Here is a 20,701-nt window from a genome sequence, read left to right on the forward strand (position 1 = left end):
TGCATAAAGATGGAAATATCTACACCACGAGCTGTATAAACATGGAAATCTCTACACCGCTATCTGTATAAACATGGAAATACCTACACCAATATGTCTATGAACATTGAAATACCTACACCGCCATCTCTATAAACATGGAATTATCTACACCGGTATCTCTATAAACATAGAAATATCTACACAGCCATCTGTATAAACATGGAAATATCTATGCCGCCATCTGTATAAACTTAGAAATATCTACACTGCCATCTGTGGATACATGGAAATGTCTACACCGCGATCTGTATAAACATGGAAATACCTACACAGCTATCTGTGTAAACATGGAAATATCTACAGCGCTATCTATCTAAAGATGGAAATACCTACACCGCAATCTGTGCAAAAATGGAAATATCTTCACCGCTATCTCTATAAAGATGTAAATATCTGCACTGCCCTCTGTATAAACATGGAAATATCTACACCACCATCTGTGAAAACATGGAAATATCTACACAGTCATCTGTATAAACATGGAAATATCTACACCTTTATCTGTATAAACATGGAAATATCTACACGGCTATCTGCATAAACATGTAAATACCTACACTTCCATCTGTATAAAGATGGAAATATCAACACCGCGAGCTGTATATACATGGAAATATCTACACCACTATTCATATAAACATGGACATACCAACACCACTATCTCTATAAACGTGGAAATATCTACACCACTATCTGTATAAACATGGAAATATCTTCAAAGCTATTTCTATAAACATGGAAATATGTACACTGCCATCTTTATACACATGGAAATATCTACACCACTATTTGTATAAACATAGAAATATCTACACCGCCATCTCCAAAAACATGGAAATATCTACACCGCCATCTGCATGAACCTGGAAATATCTACAGCGCCATCTGTATAAACATGAATATATCTGCACCGCCATCTGCATAAACGTACAAATACCTACACTTGTCTGTATAAACATTGAAATACCTACACAGTTATCTGTATAAACATGGAAACTTCTACACCACTATCTGTGTAAACAGGGAAATATCTGCACCGCAATCTGTGTAAAAAAGGAAATATCTACACCGCTATCTTTGTAAAGATGGAAATACCTACATTGCAATCTGTGCAAAGATGGAAATAACTAAACGGCTATCTGTGTAAACATGGTAATATTTACACCGCTGTCTCTATAAGCATGGAAATATCCACACCGCTATCTGTATAAACATGGTAAAATCTACACCGAAATCTGTAAAACATGGAAATAACTACACAATCATCTGTATAAACATGGTGACATCTACACAGCTATCTGTGTAAACATGGAAATATCTACACCGCTATTTGTGTAAAGATGGAAATATCTGCACCGCAATCTGTGCAAACATGGAAATATTTACACCGCTATCTCTATAAACATGGAAATATCTGCACCGTTATCTTTATAAACATAGAAATATCTACACCACTGTCAGTATAAACATGGAAATATCTATACCATCTGTATAAACATGGAAATATCTACACCGCCATCTGAATAAACATGGAAATATCTACACCACTATCTGTATAAATATGGAAATATCTACACCACTATCACCATGAACATGGAAATATCTACACCACGATCTGTATAAACATGGAAATATCTCCACCGCAATCTGTATAAACATGGAAACATCTACACCGCTATCTGTATAAACATGGAAATATCTACACCGCTGTCTGTATAAACATGGAAATATCTACAAAACTATCTGTGTAATCATGGAAATATTTACGCCGCTATATATATAAACATGGAAACATATACACCACGATCTGTATGAAAATGGAAATATCTACACCGCCATCTGCATAAACATGAAAGTAACTTCACCGCCGTCAGTATAAACATAGAAACATCTACACTGTCCTCTCTATAAACATGGTAATACCTACACAGTTATCTGAATAAACATGGAAATATCTACACCACTATCTGTGTAAACATGGAAATATCCACACCGCAATCTGTGTAAACATGGAAATATCTACACCGCTATCTTTGTAAAGATGGAAATATCTACACCGCAATCTGTGCAAAGATGGAAATATCTAAACCGCTATCTGTGTAAACATGGTAATATCTACACCACTGTCTGTATAAACATGGAAATATCCACACCGCTCTCTGTATATACATGGAAATATCTACACCGCCATCTGTAAAAACATGGAAATATCTACACCGAAATCTTTATTAACATGGAAATACCTACACAATCATCTGTATAAACCTGGAGACAGGTACACAGCTATCTGTATAGTCAAGGAAATATCTACACCGCTATCAGTATAAACATGGAAATATCTACAACGCTATCTGTGTAAACATGCAAATGTCTACACAGCTATCTGTGTAAACATGGAAATATCTACACCGCTATTTTTGCAAAGATGGAAATATCTGCAACGCAATCTTTGCAAACATAGAAATATTTACACTGCTATCTCTGTAAACATGGAAATATCTGCACCGGTATCTGTATAAACATGGAAATATCTACACCGCTATCTGTATAAACATGGAAATATCTACACCGCCATCTGTATAAACATGGAAATATCTACACAGTCATCTGTGTATACATGGAAATATCTACACCACCATCTCTATAAACATGGAAATATCTACACTACCATGTGCATACACATGGAAATATCTACACAGCCATTAGTATAAACTTGGAAACATCTGCACCGCTATCTGAATACACATGGAAATAACTACACCGCTATGTCTATAAACATGGAAAGATCTAAACTGCTATCTGTATAAACATGGAAATAACTACGCCGCTATCTGCATCAACATCGAAATACCTACACTGCCATCTGTATAAACATGGAAATACCTGCACCGCGAGCTGAATAAACATGGAAATGTCTACACCGCTATGTGTATAAACATGGAAAATCAACACCACTATCTGTATAAGCATGGAAATATGTACACCGTTATCTGAATAAACATGGAAATACCTACACCACCATCTCTATAAACATGGAATTATCTACACAGCTATCTCTATAAACATAGAAATATCTACACCGTCATCTCTATAAACATGGAAATATCTACACCACCATCTTCATAAACATGGAAATATTTACACCGCGATCTGTATAAACATGGAAACATCTACACGGCTATCTGCATAAACATGTAAATATCTACACCGCTGTCTGTATAAACATGGAAATATCTACAACACTATCTGTATAAACATGGAAATATCTACACAGCTATCTGTTTAAACATGGAAATATCTACACCGCTATCTGCATAAACATGGAAACGTATACAGCACGATCTGTATAAAAATGGAAATATCTACACCTCTCTCTGTATATAATGGAAGTATCTACACCGCTATCTGCATATACATGGAAAAACCTACAATGACATCTGTATAAACATGGAAATATCTACACCACGAGCTGAATAAACATGGAAATGTCTACACCGCTATGTGTATAAACATGGAAATATCAACACCAGTATCTGTATAAACATAGAAATATCTACATCACTATCTGAATAAACATGGAAATATCTACACCACTATTTCTATAAACATGGAAATACCTACACCACCATCTCTATAAACATGGAATTATCTACACCGCTATCTCTATAAAAATAGAAATATCTACACCGCCATCTCAATATACATGGAAATATCTACACCACCATCTGCATAAACATGGAAATATCTACACCACGATCTGTATAAACATGGAAATATCTACACCTCTACCTGTAGAAACATGCAAATATCTACACCGCTCTCTGTATAAACATGGAAATATCTACACTGCTATGTGTATAAACTTGGAAATATCTACACCGCCATCTGTATAAAGATGGAAATATATCCACGGCCATCTGTATAAACATGGAAAGATCTCCACCGCTATCTGTATAAACATGGAAATATCTAAAACAATATCTGCATAAACATGGAAATATCTACAACACTATCTGTGTAAACATGGAAATATCTACACAGCTATCTGTGTAAACATGGAAATACGTACACCGCTATCTGTGTAAAGATGGAAATATCTACACCGCATTCTGGGCAAATACGGAAATATCTACACTGCTATCTCTGTAAACATGGAGATATCTAAACCGCTGTCTGTATAAACAAGGAAATATCTACAACACTATCTGTATAAACATGGAAATATCTACACCAGTATCAGTATAAACATAGATATATCTACACAACCATTTGTATAAACGTGGAAATATCTACAACACCATCTGAATAAACTTGGAAATATCTACACTGCTATCTGTATAAATATGGAAATATCTACACCGCTATCTCCATAAACATGGAAATATCTACACCACAATCTGTATAAACATGGAAATATCTCCACCGCTATCTGTATAAACATGGAAACATCTACACCGCAATCTCTATAAACATGGAAATATCTACACAGCAATCTGTATAAACATGGAAATATCTACACCGCCATCTCTATAAACATGGAAGAATCTACACTGGCATCTGTGGAAACATGGAAATTTGTACACTGCTATCTGTATAAACATGGAATTACCAACACAACTATCTGTATAAACATGGAAATATCTACAGCTCTATCAGTATAAACATAGAAATATCTACACCACTATCTCTTTAAATATGGAAATACCTACACCGCCATCTCTATAAACATGGAATTATCTACAACGCTATCTCTACAAACCTCAAAATATCTACACCGCCATCAGCATAAACTTGGAAATAACTTCACCGCCTTCTGTATCAACATGGAATTATCAACACTGCCATCTCTATAAACATTGAAATATCTACACTGCCATATGTAGAAAGTTGGAAATATCTACGCCGACATCTGCATAAAGACGGAAATATCTACACCTCTGTCTGTATAAACATGGAAATATCTACACAGCTATCTGTATAAATATGGAAATATCTACACCGCTATCTCTATGAACATGGAAATGTCTACACCGCTATCTTTATAAACATGGAAATATCTGAACCGACATCTGTAAAAACATGGAAATAACTAAACAGTCATCTGAATAAACATGGATATATCTACACCACTATATGTCTAAACATGGAAATATTTACACTGCCATCTGTATAAACATGGAATTATCTACAAAGCCATCTCTATAAACATGGAAATATCTACACCGCTATCTGTACAAACATGGAAATATCGACACCACGATCTGTATAAACATGGAAATATCTACAACGCTATCTGTATAAACATGGAAATATCTACACCGCTATCTGTTTAAACATGGAAATATCTACACCCCTGTCTGTTTAAACATGGAAATATCTACACCGCTATCAGTGTAAACATGTTTATATCTACACCGCCATCTGTATAAACATGGAAATATCTACACCGTCATCTGAATAAACATGGAATTCTCTACACCGCTATCTGGATAAATATGGAATTATCCACACCGCTATCTCTATAAACATGGAAATATCTCCACCGCTCTCTGTATCTACATGGAAATATCTACACCGCTATCTCTATAAACATGGTAATATCTCCACCGCAATTTGCATAAACTTGGAAATATCTCCGCCGATATCTGTATAAACATGGAAATATCTACACCGCTATCTGTATAAACATGGAAATATCTGCACCGCTATCTGTATAAAAATGTAAATATCTACAACACTATCTGTGTAAACATGGAAATATCTACACAGCTCTCTGTGTAAACATGGAAATATGTACAACGCTATCTGTGTGAAGATGGAAATAACTACACCGCAATCTGGGCAAATATGGAAATATCTACACCTCTATCTCTGTAAACATGGAAATACCTACACCGCTATCTGTATAAACATGAAAATATCTACACCACTATCTGTATGAACATGGAAATATCTACACCACGGTCTGTATAAACATGGATATATCTACACCGCTATATGTATAAACATGGAAGTATCTACAACACTATCTGTGTAAAGATGGAAATATCTACACAGCTGTCTGTGTTAACATGGAAATATGTACACCGCTATCTGTGTGAAGATGGAAATATCTACACGGCAATATGTGCAAATATGGAAATATCTACACCTCTATCTCTGTAAACATGGAAATATGTACACCGCTATCTGTATAAACATGGAAATATCTACATGGCTATCTCTATAAACTTTGAAATATCTACAACGCAATCTTTATAAACGTGGAATTAACTACACAGTCATGTGTATAAACATGGATATATCTACACCACTGTCTGTATAAACATGGAAATATCTACAATACCATCTGTATAAACATGGAAATAACATCACCGCTATCTCTATAAACATGGAAATACCTGCACCGCTATCTGTATAAACATGGAAATATCTCCACCGCTATCTGTATAAACATGGAAATATCAACACCGCTATCTGTATAAACTTAGAAATATCTACACCGCTATCTGTATAAATAGGGAAACAGGCTCTCCGCTATCTGTATAAACATGGAAATATCTAAACCGCCATCTGTAGATACATGGAAATACCTACACAGTCATCTGTATAAACATGGAAATATCCTCACCACTATCTGTATAAACATGGAAATATCAACACTGCCATCTCTATAAACATGGAAATATCTACACAGCCATCTCTATAAACATGGAAATATCTACCTCACTATGTGCATAAACATGGAAACAGGCACACCGCTATCTGTATAAACATGGAAATATCTACACCGCCATCTGTAAAAAGATGGAAATATCAACACAGTCATCTGTATAAACATGGAAATGTCTACACCTCCATCTGTATAAACATGGAAATACCTACACTGCCATCTGTATAAAAATGGAAATAGCCACACCGCTATCTGTATAAACATGGAAATATCTACACCGCCATCTGAATAAACATGGAAATATCTACACCGCTATCTGTATAAATATGGAAATATGTACAAAGCTATCTCTATAAACATGGAAATGTCTACACCGCTATCTGTATCTACATGGAAATATCTACACCACTATCTCTATAAACATGGAAAAATCTCCACCGCAATCTGCATAAACTTGGAAATATCTACACCTCCATCTGTATAAACATGTAAATATTTCCACCACTATCTGTATAAACATGGAAATATCTCCACCGATATCTGTATAAACAGGGAAATATCTCCACCGCTATCTGTATAAACATGGAGAAATCTACACCTCCATCTGTATAAACATGGAAATATCTACACCGCTGCCTGTATAAACATGGAAATATCTACAGCGCTATCTGTATAAACATGGAAATATCTCCACCGCTATCTGTATAAACATGGAAGTATCTACACCGCTATCTGTATAAACATGGAAATATCTACACCGCTGTCTGTATAACCATGGAAATATCTACAGCGCTATCTGTATAAACATGGAAATATCTCCACCGCTATCTGTATAAACATGGAAATATCTACAACACTATCCGTGTAAACATGGAAATATCTACACAGCTGTCTGTGTAAACATGGAAGTATGTACACTGCTATCTGTGTGAAGATGTAAATATCTACACGGCAATCTGTGCAAATATGGAAATATCTTCAACTCTATCTCTGTAAACATGGAAATATCTACACCGCTATCCGTAGAAACATGGAAATATCTACATGGCTATCTCTATAAACATGGAAATATCTACACCTCCATCTTTATAAACATGGAATTATCTACACAGTCATCTGTATAGACATGGAAATATCTACACCACTAACTGTATAAAAATGGAAATACCTACAATGCCGTCTGTATAAACATGGAAATACCTACACCGCTATCTGTATAAACATGGAAATATCTACACCGCTATCTCTATAAACATGGAAGTACGTACACCGCTATCTGTATAAACATGGAAATATCTATACCGCTATCTGTATAAATATGGAAATATCTACACGGCTGTCTGTATAAACATGGAAATATCTACAGCGCTATCTGTATAAACATGGAAATATCTCCACCGCTATCTGTATAAACATGGAAATATCTCCACCGCTATCTTCATAAACATGGAAATATCTACACCGCTATCTTTATAAACATGGAAATATCTACACCGCTATCTGTGTAAACATGAAAATATGTACACGGCTATCTGTGTGAAAATGGAAATATCTACATGGCAATCTGTGTAAATATGGAAATATGTACACCTCTATCTCTGTAAACATGGAAACATCTACACCGCTATCTGTATAAACATGGAAATATCTTCATAGCTAACTCTATAAACATAGAAATATCTACACCGCCATCTTTATAAACATGGAATTATCTACACAGTCATCTGTATAAACATGAAAATATCTACACCACTATCTGTATAAACATGGAAATATCTACAATGCCATCTGTATAAACATGGAAATAGCGTCACCGATATCTCTATAAACATGGAAATGTCTACACCACTATCTGTATAAACATGGAAATATCTACATGGCTATCTCTATATACATGGAAATATCTACACCGCCATCTGTATAAACATGGATATAACAACACTGTCATCTGTATAAACATGGAAATATCTACACCTCCATCTGTATGAGCATCGAAATATCTACACTGTCATCTGTATACACTTGGAAATACCTACACCGCAATCTGTATAAACATGGAAATATCTACACCGCTATCTGTATAAATATGTAAATATCTACACCGCTATCTGTATAAACTTGTAAATATCTACACGGCGATCTCTATTAACATGGAAATATCCCCACAGCTATCTGTATAAACATGGAAATAACTCCACCGCTATATGTAGAAACATGGAAATATCTAAACCGCTATCTATATAAACCTGGAAATATCCACAGCGCTGTCTCTATAAACATGGAAATGCCTACACCGCTATCTGTATAAACACGGAAATGTATACATGGCTATCTGTGTAAACATGGAAATATCTACACCGCCATCAGTATAAACATGGAAATACCTACACCGTCATCTATTTAACATGGAAATATCTACAGCATTATCTGTGTAACCATGGAAATATCTACACAGCCATCTGTATAAACATGGAAATATCAACACCTCCATCTCTATAAACACGGAAATATCTACACTGCCATCTGTATAAAAATGGAAATAGCTACACCGCTATCTGTATAAACATGGAAATGTCTACACCGCCATCTGAATAAACATGGAAATGTCTACACCGCTATCTGTATAAATATGGAAATATCTACACCGCTGTCTCTTTAAACATGGAAATATCTACACCGCTATCTGTATCCACATGGAAATATCTTCACCGTTATCTCTATAAACTTGGAAATATCTCCAACGCTATCTGCAAAAACTTGGAAATATCTACACCACCATCTGTATAAACACGTAAATATCTCCACCGCTATTTGTATAAACATGGAAATATCTCCAACGATATCTGCATAAACATGGAAATATCTCCACCGCTACCTGTATAAATATGGAAATATCTACACTGCCATCTCTATTAACATGGAAATATCTACATCGCTATCTCTACAAACATGGAAATAGCCACACCGCTATCTGTATAAACATGGAAATATCTAAAACGCTGTCTGTACAAACATGGAAATATCTACACCGCTAACTGCATAAACTTGGAAATAACTACGCCGCTATCTGTGTAAATTTGGAAATATCTTCACCGCTATCTCTATATACATGGAAATGTCTACACCACTATCTGTATAAACATGGAAATATCTACACTGCGATCTCTATAAACATGGAAATATCTACACTGCCATCTCTATAAACATGGACATATCTACATCGCTATTTGCATAAACATGGAAATAGCCACACCGCTGTCTGTATAAACATGGAAATATTTACACCGCCAACTGTAAAAACATGGAAATATCCACAGAGTCATCTGTATAAACATGGAAATATCTACACCTCCATCTGTATAAACATGGAAATATTTACACTGCCATCTGTATAAAGTGGAAATAGCCACACCGCTATCTGTATAAACATGGAAATATCTACACCGCTATCTGTATAAACATGGAAATATCTACAATGCTATCTGTACAAACATGGAAATATCTCCACCGCTATCTGTATAAACGTGGAAATATCTACACCGCTATCTTTATAAACAAAGAAATATCTACACCGCTATCTGTATAAACATGGAAATAGCTACAACACTATCTGTGTAAACATGGAAATATCTAGTCAGCTGTCTGTGTAAACATGGAAATATGTACACCGCTATTTGTGTGAAGATGGAAATATCTACACCGCAATCTGTGCAAATATGGGAATATCTACACGTCTATCTCTGTAAACATGGAAATATCTACACCGCTATCTGTATGAACATGTAAATATCTACACTGCTATCTGTATAAACATGGAAATATCTACACCACGGTCTGTATAAACATGGATATATCTACACCGCTATCTGTATAAATTTGGAAATATCTACACCGCTATCTGTATAAACATGGAAATATCTACATCACTAGCTGTATAAACATGGAAATAGCCACACCGCTATCTGTATAAACATGGAAATATCTACTCCGCCATCAATAAAAACATGGAAATATCTACACAGTCATCTGTATTAACATGGAAATACCTTCACCTCCATCTGTATAAACATGGAAATATCTACACTGCCATCCTTATACACATGGAAATATCTACACCGCTATCTGCATAAACATGGAAATATCTACACTGCTATCTGTATAAACTTGGAAATATCTACACGGCCATGTCTATAAACATGGAAATACCTCAACCGCTATCTGTATAAACATGGAAATATCTCCACCGCTATCTGTATAAACTTGGAAATGTCTACAACACTCTCTGTGTAAGCATGGAAGTATCTACACAGCTGTCTGTGTAAACATGGAAATATGTACACCGCTATCTCTGTGAAGATGATATTATCTACACAGTAATCTGTGCAAATATAGAAATATCTACACCTCTATCTCTGTGAACATGGAAATATCTACACCGTTATCTGCATAAACATGGAAATATCTACATGGCTATCTCTGTAAACATGGAAATATCTACACCGCCATCTGTATAAACTTGGAATTAGCTACATAGTCATCTGTATAAACATGGAAATATCTACACCACTATCCCGATAAAATTGGAAATATCTACAATGCCATCTGTATAAACCTGGAAATAACTTCACCGCTATCTCTATAAACATGGAAACACCCACGCCGTTATCTGTATAAACATGGAAACATCTCCGCCGCTATCTGAAAAAACATGGAAATATCTCCACCGCTATCTGTATAAACATGGAAATGTCCACACTGCTATCTGTGTAAACATGGAAATATCTTCACCGCTATCTGTATAAACATGGAAATATCTACATGGCTGTCTCTATAAACATGGAAATATCTTCACCGCCATCTGTATAAACATGGAAATATCTACACTGCCATCTCTATAAACATGGAAATATCTACATCGTTATTTGTATAAACATGGAAATAGCCACACCGCTGTCTGTATAAACGTGGAAATATCTACACCGCCAACTGTAAAAACATGGAAATATCTACAGAGTCATATGTAAATACATGGAAATATCTACACCTCCATCTGTATAAACATGGAAATATCTACAGTGCCATCTGTAGAAATTGGAAATAGCCACACCGCTATCTGTATAAACATGGAAATATCTACACCGCTATCTGTATAAACATGGAAACATCTACAGCGCCATCTGTATAAACATAGAAATATCTCCACCGCTATCAGTATAAAAATGGAAATATCTACACCGCTATCTTTATAAACAAGGAAATATCTACACCGCTATCTGTATAAACATGGAAATAGCTACAACACTATCTGTGTAAACATGTTAATATCTACACGTCGATCTCTGTAAACATGGAAATATCTACACCGCTATCTGTATAAACATGTAAATATCTACACCGCTATCTGTATACACATGGAAATATCTACACCACGGTCTTTATAAACATGGATATATCTACAGCGCTATCTGTATAAACATGGAAATATCTACAACGCTATCTGAATAAACATGGAAATATCTACATCTCTATCTGTATAAACATGGAAATAGCCACACCGCTATCTGTATAAACATGGAAATATCTACTCCACCATCTGTAAAGACATGGAAATATCTAAACAGTCTTCTGTATAAACATGGAAATAACTTCACCTCCATCTGTGTAAACATGGAAATATCTACACTGCCATCCTCATACCAATGGAATTATCTACACAGCCATCTGTATAAACATGGAAATATTTTCACGGCTATCTCTATAAACATGGAAACACCAAACCGCCATCTCTATAAACATGGAAATATCTCAACCGCTATCTGTATAAACATGGAAATATCTCCACCGCTATCTGTATAAACATGGAAATGTCTACAACACTATCTGTGCAAACATGAATATATCTACACAGCTGTCAGTGTAAACATGGAAATATGTACACCGCTATGTTGTGAAGATGATAATATCTACAAGGCAATCTGTGCAAATATGGAAATAATTACACCTCTATCTCTGTGAACATGGAAATATCTACACCGCTATCTGCATAAACATGGAAATAGCTACATGGCTATCTCTATAAACATGGAAATATCTACACCGCCATCTGTATAAAGTTGGAATTAACTACACAGTCATCTGTATAAACATGGAAATATCTACAATGCCATCTGTATAAACATGGAAATAACCTCACTGCTATCTCTATAAACATGGAAATTCCTACACCGCTATCTGTATACCCATGGAAATATCTCCACCGCTATCTGTATAAACATGGAAATATCAACACCGCTATCTGTATAAACTTAGAAATATCTACACCGCTATCTGTATAAATAGGGAAAAACTTCAAGGCAATCTCTATGAACACGGAAATGTCTACACCGCTATCTGTATAAACATGGAAATATCTACATGGCTATCTTTATAAACATGGAAATATCTACACCGCCATCTGTATAAACATGGAAATACCTACACAGTCATCTGTATAAACATGGAAATACCTATACAGTCATCTGCATAAACATGGAAATATATACAATGCCTTCTGTATACACATGGAAATATCTACACAGCCATCTGTATAAACATGTAAATATCTACACTGGTATCTCAATAAACATGGAAATATCTACACCGCCATCTGCATAAACATGGAAATATCTACACAGACATCTGTATAAACATAGAAATATCTACACTGCCTTCTGTATAAACTTGGAAGTATCTACACTGACATCTGTAGAAAGATGGAAAAGTCTACAAAGCGATCTGTATAAACATGGGAATTTCTACACCGCTACCTGTATAAACACGGAAATATCTACACCGCTATCTGTATCAACATGGAAATAACTACACCGCAATCTGTATAAACGTGGAAATATCTTCAATGCTATCTCTGTAAGCATGGAAATATCTACACAGCTATCTGTGTAAACTTGGAAATATCTACATCGCTATCTGTGTAAACTTGGCAATACCTACAACGCAATCTGTGCAAAGATGGAAATACCTACAACTCTATCTCTGTAAACATGGAAATATCTACACCGATATCTGGATAAACATGGAAATATCTACACTGCAATCTGTATAAACATGGAAATATCTACAGCGCCATCTGTATATACATGGAAATATCTACACCGCCATCTGTACACGCATGGAAACATCTACACAGTAATCTGTATAAACATGGAAATATCTACACTGCTATCTCTATAAACATGTTAATATCTACACCGCTTTGTGTATAAACATGGAAATATCTACGTCGCTATCTGTATAAACAGGGAAATATCTCCATAGCTATCTGTATAAACATGGAAATATCTACACTGCTATCTGTATAAACATGGAAATATCTACACCGCTATCTGTATAAACCTGGACAAATCTACACCGCTATCTGTATAAATATGGAAATATCTACATCGCTATCTGTATAAACATGGAAATATCTACACCGCCATCTGCATATCCATGGAAATATCTACACCGCCATCTATATAAACACGGAAATATCTACACCTCTATGTCTATAAACATGGAAATACCTACACCGCTATCTCTATAAATATGGAAATATCCACACCGCCATCTGCATATTCATGGAAATATCTACAATGCCATCTGTATAAAGATGGAAATATCTACACGGCAATCTGTTTACAGATGGAAATATCAACACCGCCATCTCTACAAACATGGAAATATCTACACCGATATCTGTATAAACATAGAAATATCTACACTGCAGTCTGTATAAACATGGAAATATCTACACCGGTATCTGTATAAACATGGAAATATCTACACCACGATCTGTACAAACATGGAAATATTTACACTGCTATCTGTATAAACCTGGAAATATCTACACTGCTATCTCTATAAATATGGAAATATCTACACCGCCATCTGTATAAACATGGAAATAACTACACAGTCAAGTGTAGGAACATGGAAATATCTACACCACCGTTTGTATAAAGATGGAAAAATCTACAACGTTATCTGTATAAACATGGAAATATCTACACAGTGATCTGTATGAACATGGAAATATGTACAGCACTCTCTGAATAAAGATGGAAATACCTACACCGCTATCTGTAAAAACATGGAAATATCTGCACCACTATCTGTATAAATATGGAAATATTTACACCGCTATATCTATAAACATGGAAATATCTACACCGCTATCTCTATAAACATGTAAATACCTTCACCGCCGTCTGTATTAACATGGAAATATCTACACAGTCAACTGTATAAACCTTGAAATATCTACACTGTCATCTATATAAACATGGAAATATCTACAGAGAACTCTGAATAAACATGGAAATATCGGCACAGCCATCTGTATAAACATGGAAATATCTACACCGCTATCTGTGTAAACATGGAAATATCTACAGCACTATGAGTATTAACGTGGAAATATCTCCATTGCTATCTGTATAAACATGGACATATCTCCACCGCAATCTGTATAAACATGAAAATATCTACACTGCTATCTCTATAAACATGGAAATATCTACAGTGCCATCTGTACAAACATGGAAATATCTACACAGTCATCTGTAGAAATAGGGAAATATCTACACTGCTATCTCTATAAACATGGAAATAACTACACCGCTATCTCTATAAACATGTAAATATCTACACCGCTATCTCCATCAACTTGGAAATATATAAACCGCCATCTCTTTAAACATGGAGTTATCTACAACGCCATCTACATAAACAAGAAAATATCTACACTGCCATCTATATAAACATGGAAATATCTACACAGCCATCTCTATAAACATGGAAATATCTACACCGCAATCTCTATAAACATGGAAATATCTACATTGCCATTTGTAGAAAGATGGAAATATCTACACCGCCATCTGTATAAACGTGGAAATATCTACACCGTTATCTGTATAAACATGGAAATATCTACACCGCAATCTGTATAAACATGGAAGTATCTACACCGCTACCTGGATAAATATGAAATATCTAAACCGCTATCTCTATAAAAATGGAAATATCTACACTGCTATCTGTATAAACATGGAAATATCCTCACCGCTATCTCTGTGAACATGGATATATCTACACCGCTATCTCTATAAACATGGAAATATCTACACCGCCATCTCTATAAACATGGAAATATCTGCACCGCCATCTGTATAAAGATGGAAATATCTACACCTCCATCTGCATAAAGATGGAAATATCTACACTGCGATGTGTACACATGGAAATATCTACACAGCCATCTGTATAAACATGGAAATATCTACACCGCTACCTCTATAAACATGGAAATACCTACAATGCAATCTGTATAAAAATGGAAATATCTACATCGCTCTCTGTGTAAACATGGAAATATCACCACCGATATCTGTTTAAATATGTAAATACCTACACCGCTATCTGTATAAAAATGGAAATATCTACACAGTCAACTGTATATACATGGAAATATCTACACAATCATCTCTATAAACATGGAAAAAACAACACTGCCATCTGTATAAACATGGTAATATCTACACAATCATCTGTATATACATGGAAATATCTACACCACCTTCTCTATAAACATGGAAATATCTACACTGCCGTCTGTATACACATGGAAATTTCTACAGAGCCATCAGTATAACCATGGAAACATCTGCACCGCTATCTCTATACACATGGAAATAACTACACTGCAATCTGTATAAACATGGAAATATCTACACCACAAACTCTATAAACATGGAAATATCTACACCGCCATCTCTATAAATATGAAAATATCTACACCGCCATCTCCATAATCATGGAACTATCTACACCGCCATCTGTGTAAACATGGAAATATATACACTGCCGTCTGTATAAAGATGGAAATATCTGCATCCCGTGCTGCATAAACATGGAAATATCTGCATTGCTATCTGTACAAACAGGGAAATACCAACACCACTATCTGTATAAAGGTGGAAATTTCTACACCACGATCTGTATAAACATGGAAATATCTATAAGTCTCTCTGTATAATCATGGAAATAAATACACCGCTATCTGTATAAACATGGAAATATCTATACCGCCCTCTGAATAAACATGGAAATATCTACACTGCTATCTCTATCAATATGGAAATGTATACACCACTATCTCTATAAACAAGGAAATATCTAGACTGCCATCTGTATAAACATGGAAATATGTACACAGCCATCTGAATAAACATGGAAATAACAACACCACTATCTCTATACAGATGGAAATAATTACACAGCTATCTCTATAAACATGGAAATACCTAAACCGCCATCTCTATAAACCTGGAAATATCTACACTGACATATTTATAAACATGAAAATATCTACACCGGTATCTCCATAAACATGGAACTATCTACACCACCATCTGTGTAAAAATGGAAATATCTAAACCGCTATCTGTATAAACATGGACATATCTACACTGCCATCTGTATAAAGATGGAAATATCTACACCGCGAGCAGTATAAACATGGAAATATCTACACCACTATCTGTATAAACATGGAAATACCAAAAAGCTATCTGTATAATCATGGAAATATCTAAACCACTATCTGTTTTAACATGGAAATATCTACACCACTATCTCTATAAACATGGAAATATCTGCACTGCCATCTCTAAAAACATGGAATTATCTACACCACTATCTCTATAAACTTAGAAATACCTACACCGCCATCTCTATAAACATGGAAATATGTACACCACTATCTCTATAAACATATATATATCTACACCACCATCTCTATAAACATGATAATATCTAAACCGCCATCTGCATAAACATGGAAATATCTACACCGCCATCTGTGTAAACATGGAAATATCTATGCCTCCCTCTGTATAAACATAGAAATATCTACACTGCCATCTGTGGAAAGATGGAAATGTCTACACCGCGATCTGTATAAACTTGGAAATATGTACACCGCTACTTGTATAAACATGGAAATATCTACACTGCCATCTGTGGAAAGATGGAAATGTCTACACCGCGATCTGTATAAACTTGGAAATATGTACACCGCTACTTGTATAAACATGGAAATATCTACACCGCTATCTATATAAACATGGAAACACCTACACCACGATCTGTATAAAAATGGAAATATCTACACTGCTAGCTTTATAAACATGGAAATATCTACACCACTAACTGTATAAACATGCAAATATCTACACCACCATCTATATAAACATGGAAATATCTACACCGCCATCTGTATAAACATGGAAATATCTACAATGCCATCTGTAGAAAGATGGAAATATCTACACGGCAATCTGTGTAAACATGGAAATATCTACACCGATATCTGTAAAAACATGGAAATATCTACACCGCTATCTGTATAAACATGGAAATATCTACACCACGATCTGTATAAACATGGAAATATCTACAATGCCATCTGTACAAACATGGAAATATCTACACAGTTATATGTAGAAACATGGAAATATCTACACCAATATCTCTATAAACATGGAAATAACTACACCGCTATCTCTATGAACATGGAAATATATACACTGCTATCTCCACCAACATGGAAATATATACACCGCCGTCTCTTTAAACATGGAGATATCTACAACGCCATCTACATAAACAAGAAATTATCTGCACTGCCATCTATATAAACATGGAAATATCTACACCACCATCTCTATAAACATGGAAATATCTACACTGCCATTTGTAGAAAGATGGAAATATCTACACCGCCATCTGTATAAATGTGGCAATATCTACAGCGCAATCTGTGTAAACATGGAAATATCTACACCGATATCTGTAAAAACATGGAAATATCTACACCGCTATCTGTGTAAACATGGAAATATCTAAACTGCCATCTGTGGAAAGATGGAAATATCTACACCACGATCTGTATAAATATGAAAATATCTACAACGCTATCTGTGTAAAGATGGTAATATCTGCACCGCAATCTGTGCAAAGATGGAAATATTTACACCGCTATCTCTGTAAACATGGAAATATCTACGCCACTATCTGTATAAACATGGAAATATCTACACTGCTATCTGTATAAACATGGATATAACTACACCGTTATCTGTATAAACATGGAAATATCTACGCCGCTATCGGAATAAATATGGAAATATCTACACCGCCATTTGTGTAAACATACAAATATCTACAGAGTCATCTGTATACACATAGAAATATCTACACAGCCATCTGTAAACATGGATGTATCTACACAACTATCTCTATAAACAAGGAAATACCTACAGCGCTATCTCTATAAACATGTAAATATCAACACCACAGTCTCTACAAACATGGAAATATCTACACCGCCATCTATGTAAACATGAAAATCTCTACACCGCTATCTGTATAAAGATGGAAATATCTACACCGCTATCTGTATAAAGATGGAAATACCTACACCGCTATCTCTATAAACAGGGAAATATCTCCACCGCTATCTGTATAAACATGGAAATATCTACACTGCTATCTGTATAAACATGGAAATATCTACACCGCTATCTGTATAAACATGGAAATATCTACAACACTATCTGTGTAAACATGGAAATATCTACACAGCTATCTGTGTAAACTTGGAAATATCTACACAGGTATCTGTGTAAAAATGGAAATATCTAAACGGCAATCTGTGCAAAGAGGGAAATATCTACACCGCTATCTCTGAAAACATGGAAATATCTACAACCCTATCTGTATAAACATGGAAATATCCACACCGCTATCTCTATAAACATGGAAAAATCAACACCGCTATCTCTATGAACATGGAAATAACTACACCGCCATCTCTATAAACATGGGAATGTCTACACCGCGAGCAGTATAAACATGGAAATATCTACACCGCTATCTGTATAAACATGGAAATATCTCCACTGCTATCTCTATAAACATCGAAATATCTACACCGCCATCTGTATAAACATGGAAAAACTTACAAAGTTACCTGTATAAACATGGAAATATCTACAGTGCCATCTGTATAAACATGGAAATATCTACACAGTCATGTGTATATACATGGAAATATCTACACCGCTATCTATATAAACATGGAAATAACTACACCGCTATCTGTATAAACATTGAAAAACTTACAAAGTTACCTGTATAAACATGGAAATATCTACACCGCCATTTACATATCCATGGAAATACCTGCACCGCCATCTGTATAAACATGGAAATATCTACACGGTCATCTGTGTAGAGATGGAAATATCAACACCGCCATCTGCGCAAACATGGAAATATCTGCACCGCTATCTCTATAAACATGGAAATATCTACACCGTTATCTCCATAAACATGGAAATATCTACACCGTCATCTGTATTAACATGGAAATATCTACACAGTCATCTGTATAAACCTGGAAATATCTACACTGTCATCTATATAAACATGGAAATATCTACAGAGAACTCTGTATAAACATGGAAATATCTGCACAGCCATCTGTATAAACATGAAAATATCTACACCTCTTTCTGTATAAACATGGAAATATCTACACCGCTATGTGTATTAACGTGGAAATATCTCCACTGCTATCCGTATAAACATGGAAATATCTACACCGCTATGTGTATTAACGTGGAAATATCTCCACTGCTATCCGTATAAACATGGACATATCTCCTCTGAAATCTGTATAAACATGAAAATAACTACACCAATATCTGTATAAACATGGAGATATCTCCACTGCAATCTGTATAAACATGAAAATATCTACACCGCTATCTCTATAAACATGGAAATATCTACAATGCCATCTGTACAAACAGGGAAATATCTACACAGTTATCTGCAGAAACATGGAAATATCTACACCGCTATCGCTAAAACATGGAAATA

Source organism: Pan paniscus, chromosome 6, assembly GCF_029289425.2.
Source record: "Pan paniscus chromosome 6, NHGRI_mPanPan1-v2.0_pri, whole genome shotgun sequence".
NCBI lineage: Eukaryota > Metazoa > Chordata > Mammalia > Primates > Hominidae > Pan > Pan paniscus.